The sequence below is a fragment of the Chelonia mydas genome, chromosome 9 (genome assembly GCF_015237465.2).
Source record: "Chelonia mydas isolate rCheMyd1 chromosome 9, rCheMyd1.pri.v2, whole genome shotgun sequence".
Taxonomy (NCBI): domain Eukaryota; kingdom Metazoa; phylum Chordata; order Testudines; family Cheloniidae; genus Chelonia; species Chelonia mydas.
Window position 1 is genome coordinate 12,634,809 of NC_057855.1, and position 14,027 is coordinate 12,648,835.

A 14,027-nucleotide genomic window follows, 5' to 3' on the forward strand; every position below is an offset into this window, starting at 1 on the left:
AAATTCCCTGAACCTGATGTAATAAAGTTTAAGATTTTAACAACTTTAACTCCTTTTGGTCTTTACTCACACTTTGAATTTGTCTCAGCTTGGACAATGAAAACAAACTAGACATTATGCATTGTCTTTACAAAGTCAGTTTGGCCCTTCTGCTGGTTTTATGATTTTGTAAACTCTAGTATTTACAATATATAAATGTTGGGGACATATATGTATGCCTTGACATCTCCTTGTAGTTACCGGTAAGTGATTGATTGTTATCCACTTAAGAAATTATGGCTTCATAGCATGAAGATAGTGGTGAAGAATTCCAATTACTTTTACTTAATTTCCTTTTTAAACTGCTATTTGGAAGCTTTGCAGTTCTTCATTTTCTATTGCAAGTCTCATCTATCTTCAATTTGCTCAGATACTGTAGCAGTGGAAAAAAGTCGGATAAGTTTGATGCTGATAAAAATGAATACAGACAATCTGCTTTCCGGCAGTAAGTAATTTCAAGCCAGAAGCCAATTCTCTAGGCCAGGGAATATGAGTGTCAGTAGTTTGTTACAAGTGCATTGTTTATAATTACATATTCAGTTTAGTAGGTAACTTGAAATTTGTTAAATATTCTATCAGTTGTTTCATAAAAGACATTCTAGTTCTTGCAATTAGTTTAATAAAGCATCAGTCATTACCACTAAACCTCATTATATTTTTACTTGAAAACAAATCCCTGGAGTTATCAAATTTTTCCATTATGTGCTTTTAAATTGCTGAAATGTGCAGTCAGAAACCCATTTAAAATGTCTTTTAAACAGAGATACGGTTTATTGTTTCTCAGACTGCAGATATGCCTCTGAGTTTGGATTTCAGGTCTGTGATTTCTTATGAAGGCACTGAAGTGCGAAATACCTGTTGACCCATTTATTTGTCTCCTAGCTGATTATCGTTTGCTTGGCTGGATGGATTAATCAACCCAGTGGTTTCTGTCATATGTTTTATTTATAGCAGGTAAGTTATGCTTCTCTATTGGACTCAAAAATCTGTCTTGGCATTGGAAGGTTGATCATTAATGTACTACATGACTTTGTTCCTGCATCATTTTCCTCTGCAGATGCAGGGTTTTTAGGGATTCCATCACTGAACTTGTATCAAAGGGACTTCACTTCATCCATTCTTTTTATCACCACCAATATTTTTCGTGCTGCTCCTTTCAGGAGGACTTTTAAAAAATTGATATTGGATATTTTCCATGGTTGGGTTTCCATAATAAAACAAATCAAGTAGTCGGGAAGACTAAAGTGAGTGAGCTTCTTACACAGTCCACCAACACCAGCTGCTCTTCTTCTTGACAAACATTCAAATGGGGACCGAGCTCAGATTCTTCTTGATAATAAATGAGGCCACTCCCAACAGTAAATGAAAGAGGGGAAAAAACACTGGGAATGAAATGTTCTAATCAGCATGAATTGGGACTACTTTAAAACTATTTACTCTACATGTTGCAGAGGCCCCACTGGCGATCAGGCCCCATTGTGCTAAGCACTGAACGTTCATGTAGAAAGAGACCATTTCTGCACCAAAGAGCTTACAGTCTAAACACACAATACATACAAAATAGTGGGAGGGAAAACAGAGGAGTGAAGTGATTTCATAGATACTAAGGTCAGAAGGGACCATTATGATCATCTAGTCCGACCTCCTGCACAATGCAGGCCACAGAATCTCACCCACCCACTCCTGAAATAAACCTCTCACCTATGTTTGAGCTATTAAAGTCCTCAAATCATGGTTTAAAGACTTCAAGGTGCAGACAATCCTCCAGCAAGTGACCCATGCCCCCATGCTACAGAGGAAGGCGAAAAACCTCCAGGGCCTCTTCCAATCTGCCCTGGAGGAAAATTCCTTCCCGACCCCAAATATGGCGATCAGCTAAACCCTGAGCATATGGGCAAGATTCACCAGCCAGATACCCAGGAAAGAATTCTCTGTAGTAACTCGGGTCCCACCCCATCTAACATCCCATCACAGGCCATTGGGCCTATTTACCATGAATATTTAAAGATCAATTAATTACCACAATCATGTTATCCCATCATACCATTTCCTCCATAAACTTATCGAGTTTAATCTTAAAGCCAGATTGGTCTTTTGCCCCCCACTGCTTCCCTTGGAAGGCTATTCCAAAACTTCACTCCTCTGATGGTTAGAAACCTTCGTCCATTTGTTCTTGTGTCCACATTGGTACTGAGCTTAAATAATTCCTCTCCCTCTCCGGTATTTATCCCTCTGATATATTTATAGAGAGCAATCATATCTCCCCTCAACCTTCTTTTAGTTAGGCTGAACAAGCCAAGCTCCTTGAGTCTCCTTTCATAAGACAGGTTTTCCATTCCTTGGATCATCCTAGTAGCCCTTCTCTGTACCTGTTGCAGTTTGAATTCATCCTTCTTAAACATGGGAGACCAGAACTGCACACAGTATTCCAGGTGAGGTCTCACCAGTGCCTTGTATAACAGTACTAACACCTCCTTATCTCTACTGGAATTACCTCGCCTGATGCATCCCAAGACCGCATTAGCTTTTTTCACGGCCATATCACGTTGGCGGCTCATAGTCATCCTATGATCAACCAATACTCCAAGGTCCTTCTCCTCCGTTACTTTTAATTGATGCATCCCTAGCTTATAACTAAAATTCTTGTTATTAATCCCTAAATGCATGACCTTACACTTCTCACTGTTAAATTTCATCCTATTACTCCTGTTTACAAGGTCATCCAAATCTTCCTGTATGATTTCCCGGTCCTTCTCTAAATTGACAATATCTCCCAGCTTTGTATCATCTGCAAACTTTATTAGCACACTCCCACTTTTTGATCCAAGGTCAGTAATGAAAAGATTAGATAAGATTGGTCCCAAAACTGATCCCTGAGGAACTCCACTGGTAACCTCCCTCCAGCCTGACAGTTCACCTTTCAGTAGGACCCACTGTAGTCTCCCTGTTAACCAATTCCTTATCCACCTTTCAATTTTCATATTGATCCCCATCTTTTCCAATTTAACTAATAATTCCCCAGGTGGCACCGTATCAAACGCCTTACTGAAATCTAGGTAAATTGGATCCATTGTGTTTCCTTTGTCTAAAAAATCTGTTACTTTCTCAAAGAAAGAGATCAAGTTGGTTTGGCACGATCTACCTTTTGTAAAACCATGTTGTATTTTTCCCATTTACCATTGACCTCAATGTCCTTAACTACTTTCTCCTTCAAAATTTTTTCCAAGACCTTGCATACTACAGATGTCAGTCTAACAGGCCTGTAGTTACCTGGATCACTTTTTTTTCCTTTCTGAAAAATAGGAACTATGTTAGCAATTCTCCAATCATACGGTACAACCCATGAGTTTACAGATTCATTAAAAATTCTTGCTAATGGGCTTGCAATTTCATGTGCCAATTCCTTTAATATTCTTGGATGAAGATTATCTGGGCCCCCCCGATTTAGTCCCATTAAGCTGTTCGAATTTCGCTTCTACCTCAGATATGGTAATATCTACCTCCATATCCTCACTCCCATTTGTCATGCTACCATTATCCCTAGATCCTCTTTAGCCTTATTAAAGACTGAGGCAAAGTATTTGTTTAGATATTGGGCCATGACTAGATTATCCTTGACCTCCTCTCCATCTTCAGTGTTTAACGGTCCCACTTCTTCTTTCTTTGTTTTCTTCTTATTTATATTTCTATAAAACCTTTCACTATCGGTTTTAATTCCCTTTGCAAGGTCCAACTCTAGTTGACTTTTAGCCTGTCTCACTTTATCCCTACATGTTCTGACCTCAATAAGGTAGCTTTCCTTGCTGATCCCTCCCATCTTCCACTCCCTGTATGCTTTCTGCTTTTTCTTAATCACCTCTCTGAGATGCTTGCTCATCCAGCTTGGTGTACAACTCCTGCCTATGAATTTTTTCCCCTTTCTTGGGATGCAGGCTTCCGATAGCGTCTGCAGCTTTGATTTAAAGTAATCCCAGGCCTCCTCTGCCTTTAGATCCATAAGTTCTTCAGTCCAATCCACTTCCCTAACTAATTTCCTTAATTTTTGAAAGTCAGCCCTTTTGAAATCAAAAACCCTAGTTGCAGATTTATTTTTGTTTATCCTTCCGTTCAGTTTGAACTGAATTAGCTCATGATCACTTGAACCAAGATTGTCCCCTACAACCATTTCTTCTATGAGGTCCTCACTACTTCCCAAAACCAAATCTAAAATGGCATCCCCTCTAGTTGGTTCAGCAACTACTTGATGAAGGAATCCATCAGCTGTCGCATCTAGGAAAATCTGAGCCCTATTATTATTACTAGCACTCGTCCTCCAGTCTATATCTGGGAAGTTAGTCTCCCGTGATCACGCAGTTTCCATTAGTATTTACTTCCTTAAAAACATTAAAGAGGGCTCTATCCATACCCAAATTAGATCCAGGAGGTCTATAGCACACCCCAAGCACTATCCCAGGGGAGGCTCTAGTAGTTTTCTTCCCCAATGTAATTTTTGCCCAGACGGACTCTGTCTTATCCATTCCATCGCTTCTTATTTCTTTACATTCTACCTCATCATTGATATACAATGCTACTCCACCACCTTTACCTTTATTTCGGTCTTTCCTAAACAGCACATACCCTTCAATACCTGTAGTCCAGTCATGACTACTATTCCACCATGTTTCTGTTATCCCTATAATATCGGGTTTCACTTGTTGCACCAGTAGCTCTAGTTCCTCCATTTTGTTACCTAGGCTCCTCGCATTGGTGTACAACCATCTTAATTTTTGCTGTTTGACCTCGCTCACATTCTGTACCCTATTAGGCACGGTCATTCTACAGCCAGTATAATCTATTAGACTGGTATCCACACTGCACTTCCTCCTTATATACATTCTCCTACCCATAGCTGTATCCTTTCTTACTTTGTTTTCTTCCCTCTCAATGCTAAAATTCGGCGTGGAGATTGCCTGGACATCTCCCAACCATCTCCCCCAAATCCCTAGTTTAAAGCTCTCTTAATTGTGCCAGCCTCCATCCTAGAAGTCTATTTCTTTCCCTACTCAGATGAAGTCCATCCTGAGAGAATTGTCCTCTGTCCATGAATGCCTCCCAGTGGCCATACATCCCAAAGCCCTCCTTATAGCACCACTGCCTAAGCCATCTGTTGATAGTCGTAATCTTGTCACACCTTTGTTGCCCTTCTCTAGGAACAGGCAGAATCCCACTAAAGACAACCTAAGCCTCGATTTCCTTAAGCGTCTTCCCCAGCCTAGCATAGTCTCCCTTAATACTTTCCAGCAAGAATCTAGCCGTATTATTTGTTTCCACATGAAGGATAATTAGGGGATTCTTTCCTGCTCCCTTTAGGATCCTTTTCAATCTCAGGTCTGCATTCTGTATCTTAGCACCTGGAAGACAGCACACCCTTCTATTCTCTGGATCAGCTCTGGTTACAGGCCTGTCTATTCTTTTCAGTAAAGAGTCCCCGATCACATAGACCTACCTTTTCCTAGTGACGGTGCTATTCTCCAGTCTATCCCCTGTTCCCTCTGGCTGCAAGTTCTTTCCATTCCTATTTTCCCTTATAATCCTCTTCAACCCATCTTGTATCCTCCTGGGGCTCATATTTGGTGTAGTCTCCATTGACTCTTCCCCTTTTCCTATAGGACTAGCCGCTCTTCTCTTCTTCCTTGCCCTTCCACCTTCAGTGACTACCTGCTGAGCGCCTTCTTCATTTTCCAACTCTGCAAACCTGTTCTTGAACTCTATTTCTCCTTCACTAGCCTGTCTTTTCCTCTGCCTGGTTCTTTTAGTCACGTGCTTCCACTGACCACTTTCCTCACCCAGTCTCCCCTCAGAATTCCTCAGTCATGCTTCCATCTGCAAGTCTGAGCTTTTCCCTTTAGATACTTCATGTCTTTGCTCCATAATCTGCTCGAAACCCTTTCTAAACTCAACCAGACTTTCCACCTGCATCTCCAAACCTCAGATCTTTTCCTCCTTCTCTGGGTTCTCACTGCATGTCCGCAGCAGATCCAGAATAGAACCTAGGTCTCTTGACTTCCAGGCCAGTGCTCTACCCACTAGACCATACTGCCTTTCTACTCTACCCAGTTTAGGATGATTTATTTCAAAATATGGTTGGGGATTGTTGCCTTCTCCCCAGATGTGAGCATGGAGTGGATCCTTCTCCACTAACAGACACCACCCCATTTTGGAAAGATAGGTCCAGGTTTTCCTGGCTCTGGGTTTTAATGCAGAAGGGCACAATCTGGCCCATACATTCTCAATGACATGACTGTGTTTTCTTAACATCTTCCATGAGGAGTAATATTGTGGGGAAGGTACAGAAATTGTTAATGTACATGATACCTTTATAAAAGAATTGAATTGCTAAGGTGTTTCGATAGTATGGTAATGAGGTTTGGTATAAGTACTGAGAGAGAGAATCTCTGCCACTTTATATTAAGCATGGTTTCAGGCAGTAGGTGTTTTCTAACATGCTAAAAAATACTTTTGATCAAAAGTTGCTCCCGTCTGAGGGGTGAACCAGGGAAGCCTGTATATGCCTGATTTCTAAATGCATAGATATGTTCTCTACCAACCAGCTTCCTTTAGAGATTCCAAAACCCCTTGGCTTCAAAGACAACCAAGCACATACTATGTGGGAAGCTTTAAAAAAAATCCCACTTTTGTGACACCAGTATATAAAATAAGCATTAGATCGCCCCTAAATGGGTGAACAGCAACCAAAAGATTACTTCTGTACTGAAGATAAACACAAGAAACTTCAGACCTAATGGTGAGCGGGGGAGGGAGGCCGGGAGCAGGAAGCTATAAGCCACTGGAAGGTCACCTCTGAATCCATTCCTTATAGTAGCATCTACAAGCCCCAACCAAGATCAAGGGCCCATAGGACTAGACACTGCACATATACATAGTCAGTCTCTTCCCTAAACACTTTACAATCTAAATAGACAAGAGAAACAAAAGGTGGGAGGGGAAACAGAAACACAGACAGTTGAAAGTGACTTGCCAAGGTTACGCAGCAGGTTGGTGACAGGACTTCAACCCTGGTCTCCTGACTCCCCATCCAGTGCTGTATCCTATATCACACTGGATCCGGGCCTCTTAGTTGGCTGCATCCAACAGGAGATTACCATATTCACATAAAGGACAATGCAGACAGCTTGTACAATGTGAGGAAAATCTCATTGTTAAATAGCATTCCTTTATAAACATGGAAAAAACACCTGTTCTTTTCAGTGGTGGTCCATATTTTCTGAGAGATTGCAGAAGGTAGTTTTCAGCAACTGGGCATCCAAGGGTACTATGCAGCGTCGCAAGTCCAAGAATGAGGGAATTAGAAGATATGGCAACTATTATATCAGCTCCAACTGAAGGAGAATGCTAACTATTGGTTGCTAAGGTTCACAACCTGGGCGATTTGTTAGATTCACAGCTTCTGGTTATAGGAATGGTTACTTGGAGTTCTTCTTTGAGTGCTTGCTCACGTCCATTCCATTGTAGATGTGTGTGCTCGTCACATGCACCAGTGCCGGATGTTTTTCCCTCAGTGGTATCCCTAGGGGACCGGCTCTGGTGTCCTCTGGAGAGGTGCACGTAAGTGCCAATGTAAGGGGCTGGCTCCCTCTCCCTCAGTTCCCTCTTGTCACCAGTGACGGTGTGCCCAGTCGTGAATCTCTTGTATATAGTTCTTAGTTGGTATAGTTTATTAGTTCCCTTAGTGCCTAAGATAGAAATAGTTAGCCCCATATGGGACTTAGCCTAGGGATGGGGCATGCCCCGGTCCCAAGTTTTGAAGCCTTGTGACCTCTGCAAAAAACCTATGCCAGTCAGTGATCCACATCAAAGCTGTCTGAAGTACTTGGAGGAAACCCATGTGAGCGACAAGTGTTGCATTTGTTAGAGTTTCCAGCCACAAGCCAAAAAGGAGCGTGGCATTTGTCTTAGAGCACTCCTTATGGAGTCAGCCCTCACACCGGCCTTGGAGCTGGCTAGATTGGACTCCGCTCCAAGTGCCGCAACATTGGTGTGGAGCGTGCTGCCGACGTCAACATCTGACCAGCGCCCTTCCCCCGTACCCACTAAAAAGCAAAGAAAGGCCGGGAGAGGGCATTCTATATCCTGTAAAGGGAAGAAGAGGGAAGGAGGAGAGCGAACACCTGCACAGGGAAGCTCCTCTCCTCCGACCAGTGGCCACACTTGAGCTGTCGAGCCCCCTTTGAGACCTACCACCCTGGGAAGCAGCATAGGCACTCAGCACCTGGTGGTGCCGTCCTCACCAGGCCACTTTCAGGCCACTAAGGACATATTATGCCCACCAGTGCTGCCGATGCCAGTAGCGAGGTGCCCCGTTCGAGGGGTAAACCCGCCTTGGGACTTCCCAGCATTCCTCATCTTTGCATCACTGCTTCCCGCTGCAATGGGTGCCCTGCCAGCGCTCACCTGAGCAGAGCCACCAGCCCCCAGATACGGGTCAGCCTACCTGTCAGGATTCCTGGCATCATTCCCCCAACTCTAGGCAGCATTCCCCAGGAGCCCAGCGTCAATAGCTGGCTGTCTGGCTCAGACCTGTGGAGGTGGGTCGTCAGTCCCTGGAGTCCCGGTCCCTGGAGTGTCCAGGGCGGTCTCCAAGCTCAAGGCACCACTCAGTAGAGTTGTGATGCCAGTCCCCAGAGTTCTGCCGCTGGTCATCGGAGATGTGACATGGAGAGCCATCATCCTGGTAGAGGTCCGCGGTGGAGATCAGCAGAGAGGGCCAATGGGAACATTCAGATAAGCATCATCGGTACAGTTCTGGTCCCCCAGGCAAGTCTCCCCCTCCTCAGGCATTGAAAGTGAGGAGGAAGAATTGCCTGCTGGCCAATGCCACCAACCGGGGGCATCAGCATTTCCCTCTGGCCACCAGTGGCTCCAGGGCCAGAGGCTGGCTCCGTGGCAGCTATGGAACCTCTGGGGGTTTCCCCAGCCATCACAAGGACACCGGTCAATCTCAGGGGCATCTGAGAAATGGTCAACTACAGTCTCCCACGCACCCGCCTGACGGAGTCAGAACAAGGTCCTCGGGGGCAGTCAGCCTCAGCCAAGACAGAAGCAATGGAGTTGGCAGACCCACCTATATTCGCCTCCTCATCCTCTTGGCCCAATGAAGAAATAGCGGGGCCTTCCCACACGGTTCCCCAGGACGACATAAGGGCTCACCAGGAGCTTCTAAAGAGGGTGGCATTGAACCTGGGACTCAAAGACCGGGAGTTGGCTGAATCCTCCAGCTCCCTGTTTGATGTTTTAAGTGCAGCAGCCCCTCCAGGGTGGCATTGCCCATCCACGAGGGAGTGATGAAACGTATCAAGGCCTTGTGGCAAACCCCCTCCTCCCTGCCCCCAACTCCAAATGGGTGGAGAGAAAGTATTATGTCCCCACTAAGGAGTTTGAATACCTGTATACCCACCCCGCTCCAAGCTTGTTATATCAGAAGCCAATGAGCACAATAGACAAGGCCTACCGGGATCAGCGCCTAAGAATAAGGAGGCAAAGAGGCTCAATCTCTTTGGCAGAAAAATGTATTCTATGGCCAGCCTCCAGTTGAGAGTGGCCAACCATCAGCCCCTACTGGGCCATTATGATTTTAACATTTGGCAGTCTATAGTCAAGTTCGTAGACTGGCTGCCAGAGGAACCCAGGAAGGAGTGCCTGGCTATCCTTGATGAGGGCAGAGCTGTGGCCAGGGCAGCCGTCCAATCGGCCTCAATGTGGCAGACTCTGCTGCCTGGCCCTGGCTTTGGCCATTTCCATGAGGCGTACATCCTGGCTAGTCATCGGGCCTGTCAAGGGAGGTTTAGCAGTCCATCCAGGACCTCCCATTTGATGGCCTGGCACTGTTCTTGGAACAGACAGACAGCAAGTTACATGGCCTGAAAGACTCTAGGGCTACTTTGTGCTCTCTGGGCCTTTGCACACTGGCACCTGACAGAAAGCGGTTCAAGCCGCAGAGGTCCCACAGGTTCGGGAGCCAATCCTGATCAGAGCCCTTCCACAGGAATGGCAAGGGCTACAAGCACTGGCAAGGCCAACATCCGGCCTCCTCAGCTCACTCGAGCTTTACCCACAGCCAACCGGGTATTAAGCAGGCATTTTCAAAGTGCGCTAGAGGGCGATCTTCTAGCCTGCATCCTGGAACCAGCACCCCTGTTATTTTCTAACCATTTGTCCCCCTTCCTCCTTGCCTGGGTCTCTCTAACATTGGACTAGTGGGTCCTCAGCATGGTCACAGGGGGGTATACCCTCTAGTTTATTTCTATCCCTTCCTCACACCGTCCTTCCCCGTCCCTCTTCCGGGAACTTTTTCATGAACATCTGCTCACTCAGGAGATGCAAAGCCTCCTGTGGGTGGGAACCATGGAGGAAGTTCCTTTGCACCTGAGGGGAAAAGGGTTTTACTCCTATTTTTCTTATCCCAAAGGCCAGAGGTGGGGGATCTATGCCCCATTCTCACCTGCGAAACCTCAACAGATATCTCAAGAAGTTGAAGTTCACATGGTCTCCTTGGTCTCCATCATTCATTCCCTGGATCCAGGAGACTAGTACACCACCCTCGATTTGAAAGACGCTTTCACATATCGATATTTCACGGACACAGAAGGTTCCTATGATTTGCAGTTGGGACTTCCCACTATCAATTCACAGTGCTCCCTTTTGGCCTAGCAATGACGCCAAAGATGTTTACAAAGTGCATGTCAGTGGTGGCGGCCTACCTCAGACGTCAGGGTATCCAGATTTACCCATACCTCAATGACTAGCTCATAGAGGGCCGCTCCAGAGTCCACGTCCAGTGCAGTGTTAAGACGTTGTGAGCCACATGTCAAGCTCTAGGCCTGTTGATAAACGAACAAAAATAAACATTGGTTCTAGTTCAAAGGATAGAGATTATCAGAGCGGCCCTCGACTCTATCTGAGCCAGAGCGTTCCTGCCAGAGGCCAGGTGCAGGGCAATATCAAATCTGATCACCAGCATCACTGCCCATCTGCTCATCACTGCACGGGTCTGTCTCAGGCTATTGGGTCACATGGCCACTTGCACATACGTTGCTCGACATGCGAGATTCAGACGACATCCCCTCCAGATGTCACTGGTGTCAGTCTACTCCCCACCCAGGCATCACCTGGAAAAGTTCCTCACGATCCTGCCACGGTACTTACCTCCCTGCAGTGGTAGTCTGACCCAGTTCTGGTGTTGGAGGGTGTGCCGTTTGTTAACCCATGATCCACGGTCTCCCTGATATCAGATGTGTTCGACCTCGGTTGGGGAGCGCATGTTAGCACACTGCAAAGTCAGGGCTTATGGTCATGAGAGAAACTCGCACTACATATAAAAGGGAGCTAGGAGCCATCTGTCTGGCTTGCTGAGTATTCCTGTCCAGTTGGGTGGTGCAGGTGTTGACAGACAACACGGCCTCCATGTTCTATGTCAACAAGCAAGGGGGAGCTCATTCGTCGGCTCCGTGCCTGGAGGCCCTCCATCTGTGGGACTTCCCATCCCACATGTGATCCACCTGGAAGCCTTTTATCTCCCCGGCGTCCAGAACACGCTAGCAGATCACCTCAGCAGGTCCTTCTTTTCTCACCATGAATGGTCCCTTCACTTGGAGGTAGTCAGGATGCTTTTCCAGAAGTGGGGAGCTCCCTGAGTGGACCTGTTCGCCATCAGCCAGAACAGAAAGTATCAGTTCTGCTCTCTGCAAGGTCTTGACAGAGACTTGCTTTCCTGTCTTGGTCAGGAGACCTGACATATGTCTTCCCACCAATTCCACTCATCCGCAAGGTCCTCTTAAAAAATCAAGAGAGACAAGGCATAGATCATTATGATCTCCCCGGTTTGGCCTCCTCAACATTGGCTTGGCATGTTCATGGACCTAGCCAAAACTGCCCTATGGTGCCGCAGGTTCTCTTGGAGAGTAGAAAGCCCTCCACTGGGGTAACTTACCTGACAAAGTGGGAGCGTTTCTCCTGCTGGGTGTCAGAAAGGAATATCTTCCCGGCCCAGTCATCTCTGTACTCCATCCTGGAATACTTGCTTCATTTGAAGCACCAGGGCCTTGCCTTCTCTTTGATCAAGGTGCACCTGGCCACCATATCGGCCTTCCATTCCCATGTCCAGGGTAGATCGGTATTCTGACATGAGATGACAAGCAGGTTCCTGAAAGGTCTCAAAAAGACTCTTTCCACCGGTCCAAGACTCGGTTCTCCATGGGACCTCAACCTGGTCCTCGCCATGATCATAGGCCTGCCCTTTGAGCCTCTAGCTTCATGTTCCCTTTTCCACTTGTCGTGGAAGGTCACATTCCTTATAGCTATTACCTTGGTGAGACGAGTCTGCGAGATTAAAGCCCTGACTTCGGAGTCCCCATACGCAGTGTTCTACAAGGATAAGATTCAGCTGCATCCCCATCAAGCCTTTCTGCCACAGGTGGTGTCGCACTTCCATGTCAACCAGGATGTTCCGCCTGGTGTTCTGTCCAAAGCCTCACACGACCAGCGAGGAGAGGTGTCTGCACATTCTAGATGTTAGGTGTGCCCTGGCTTTCTACTTGGAATGTACCAAGCCATTCCGCAGATTGACTCAGCTCTTCATTGTGATAGCTGACAGGATGAAGGGCCTTACGGTGTCTTCTCAGAGGATTTCGAATTGAATCACCAGCTGCATCCATACTTGTTATGAGTTGGCGCAGGCTGTGCCTTCACCAGTAGTGAAGGCTCATTCAATGAGAGCTCAGGCATCTTTGGCTGCTTTCCTGGCACATGTCCCTATCCAAGAGTTCTGCAAGGCTGCAGTGTGGTCTTCCGCGCACATGTTCATGATGCATTATGCCATCACCCAGCAGGCCAGAGATGACGCTGGCTTTGGCAAAGCTGTGTTGCAATCGACACGTCCATGAACTCCTACCCACCTCCGGAAATACTGTTCGGGAGTCACCTACAATGGAATGGACAGGAGCAAGCACTCAAAAAAAATAAAAAATTTTTTAAAAAAAGTGACTAACCTTCTGTAACTGTTGCTCTTCGAGATGTGTTGCTCATGTCCATTCTATAACCCACCCTCCTTCCCCTCTGTCAGAGCTCGGCAAGAAGGAACTGAGGGAGGGGAGAACCAGCAGCATCCCTTGTACCGGCACATACGCACTCCACTTCAGGTCACTACAGCCAGTCCCCTACAGATGCCAGTGAGGGGAAAACTTCCGCCACTGGTGCATGTGGCGAGCACATACACCTACAATGGAATGGACCTGAGCGACGCGACTCAAACAGCAGCAGTTGTTATGGAAGAGTAGTAACCGTTTTTTGTTTTCATCAATAGAGCATAGCAAGAAGGATGTGTTCTTTTCCCATTGGAGGAGGGCCTCAACACAATTATCCAGATCTTTGCCACCTCAGTTTGGATTACTTCAGTGAGCTCCACCTTAGACTGTTTGACAAGTTCAGCTTCTAATAATTATGACAACGCCTGCCCACTTACTAAGCAACGTTTCCTGAAGTGAGCACATGAGATGTGCACTGTGTGGTCTGCCCTGGCTTCTGGGTAAATGTTAATGTGTAGGTTTGTACTGTACCTATAATAAAACTCTCAATGGTTCAGTTCCTGACAAAATAAGACTGTCTCTCCAGACTCTCTCCCCAAAGATCAGACTGTCATTGGATTCAGTTTAGGCATCTAAGGTACTGGCCATCCTGGTTTGAATAGGAAGGGATGCTTGCAGGCCAATTTCAGGGATGAGTTCTCAGGTCTGAAGTCCTTCCACTGCTCCCAATACCCCCTGCAAGGTTCACCTGTTTTCCAAGGCTGTTTCCACAAGTGAGGGCGAGGAATCGATTGGGTTTTTGGGATGGCGTTAAGAGTTTCAGGCTGCAGGTGTCTCTTTTAAGGAAGTTTTTCTGATGACCCATATGAGCCGGATTATTAGCTGGTTTTAATTAGTGTTGGTGCAGTG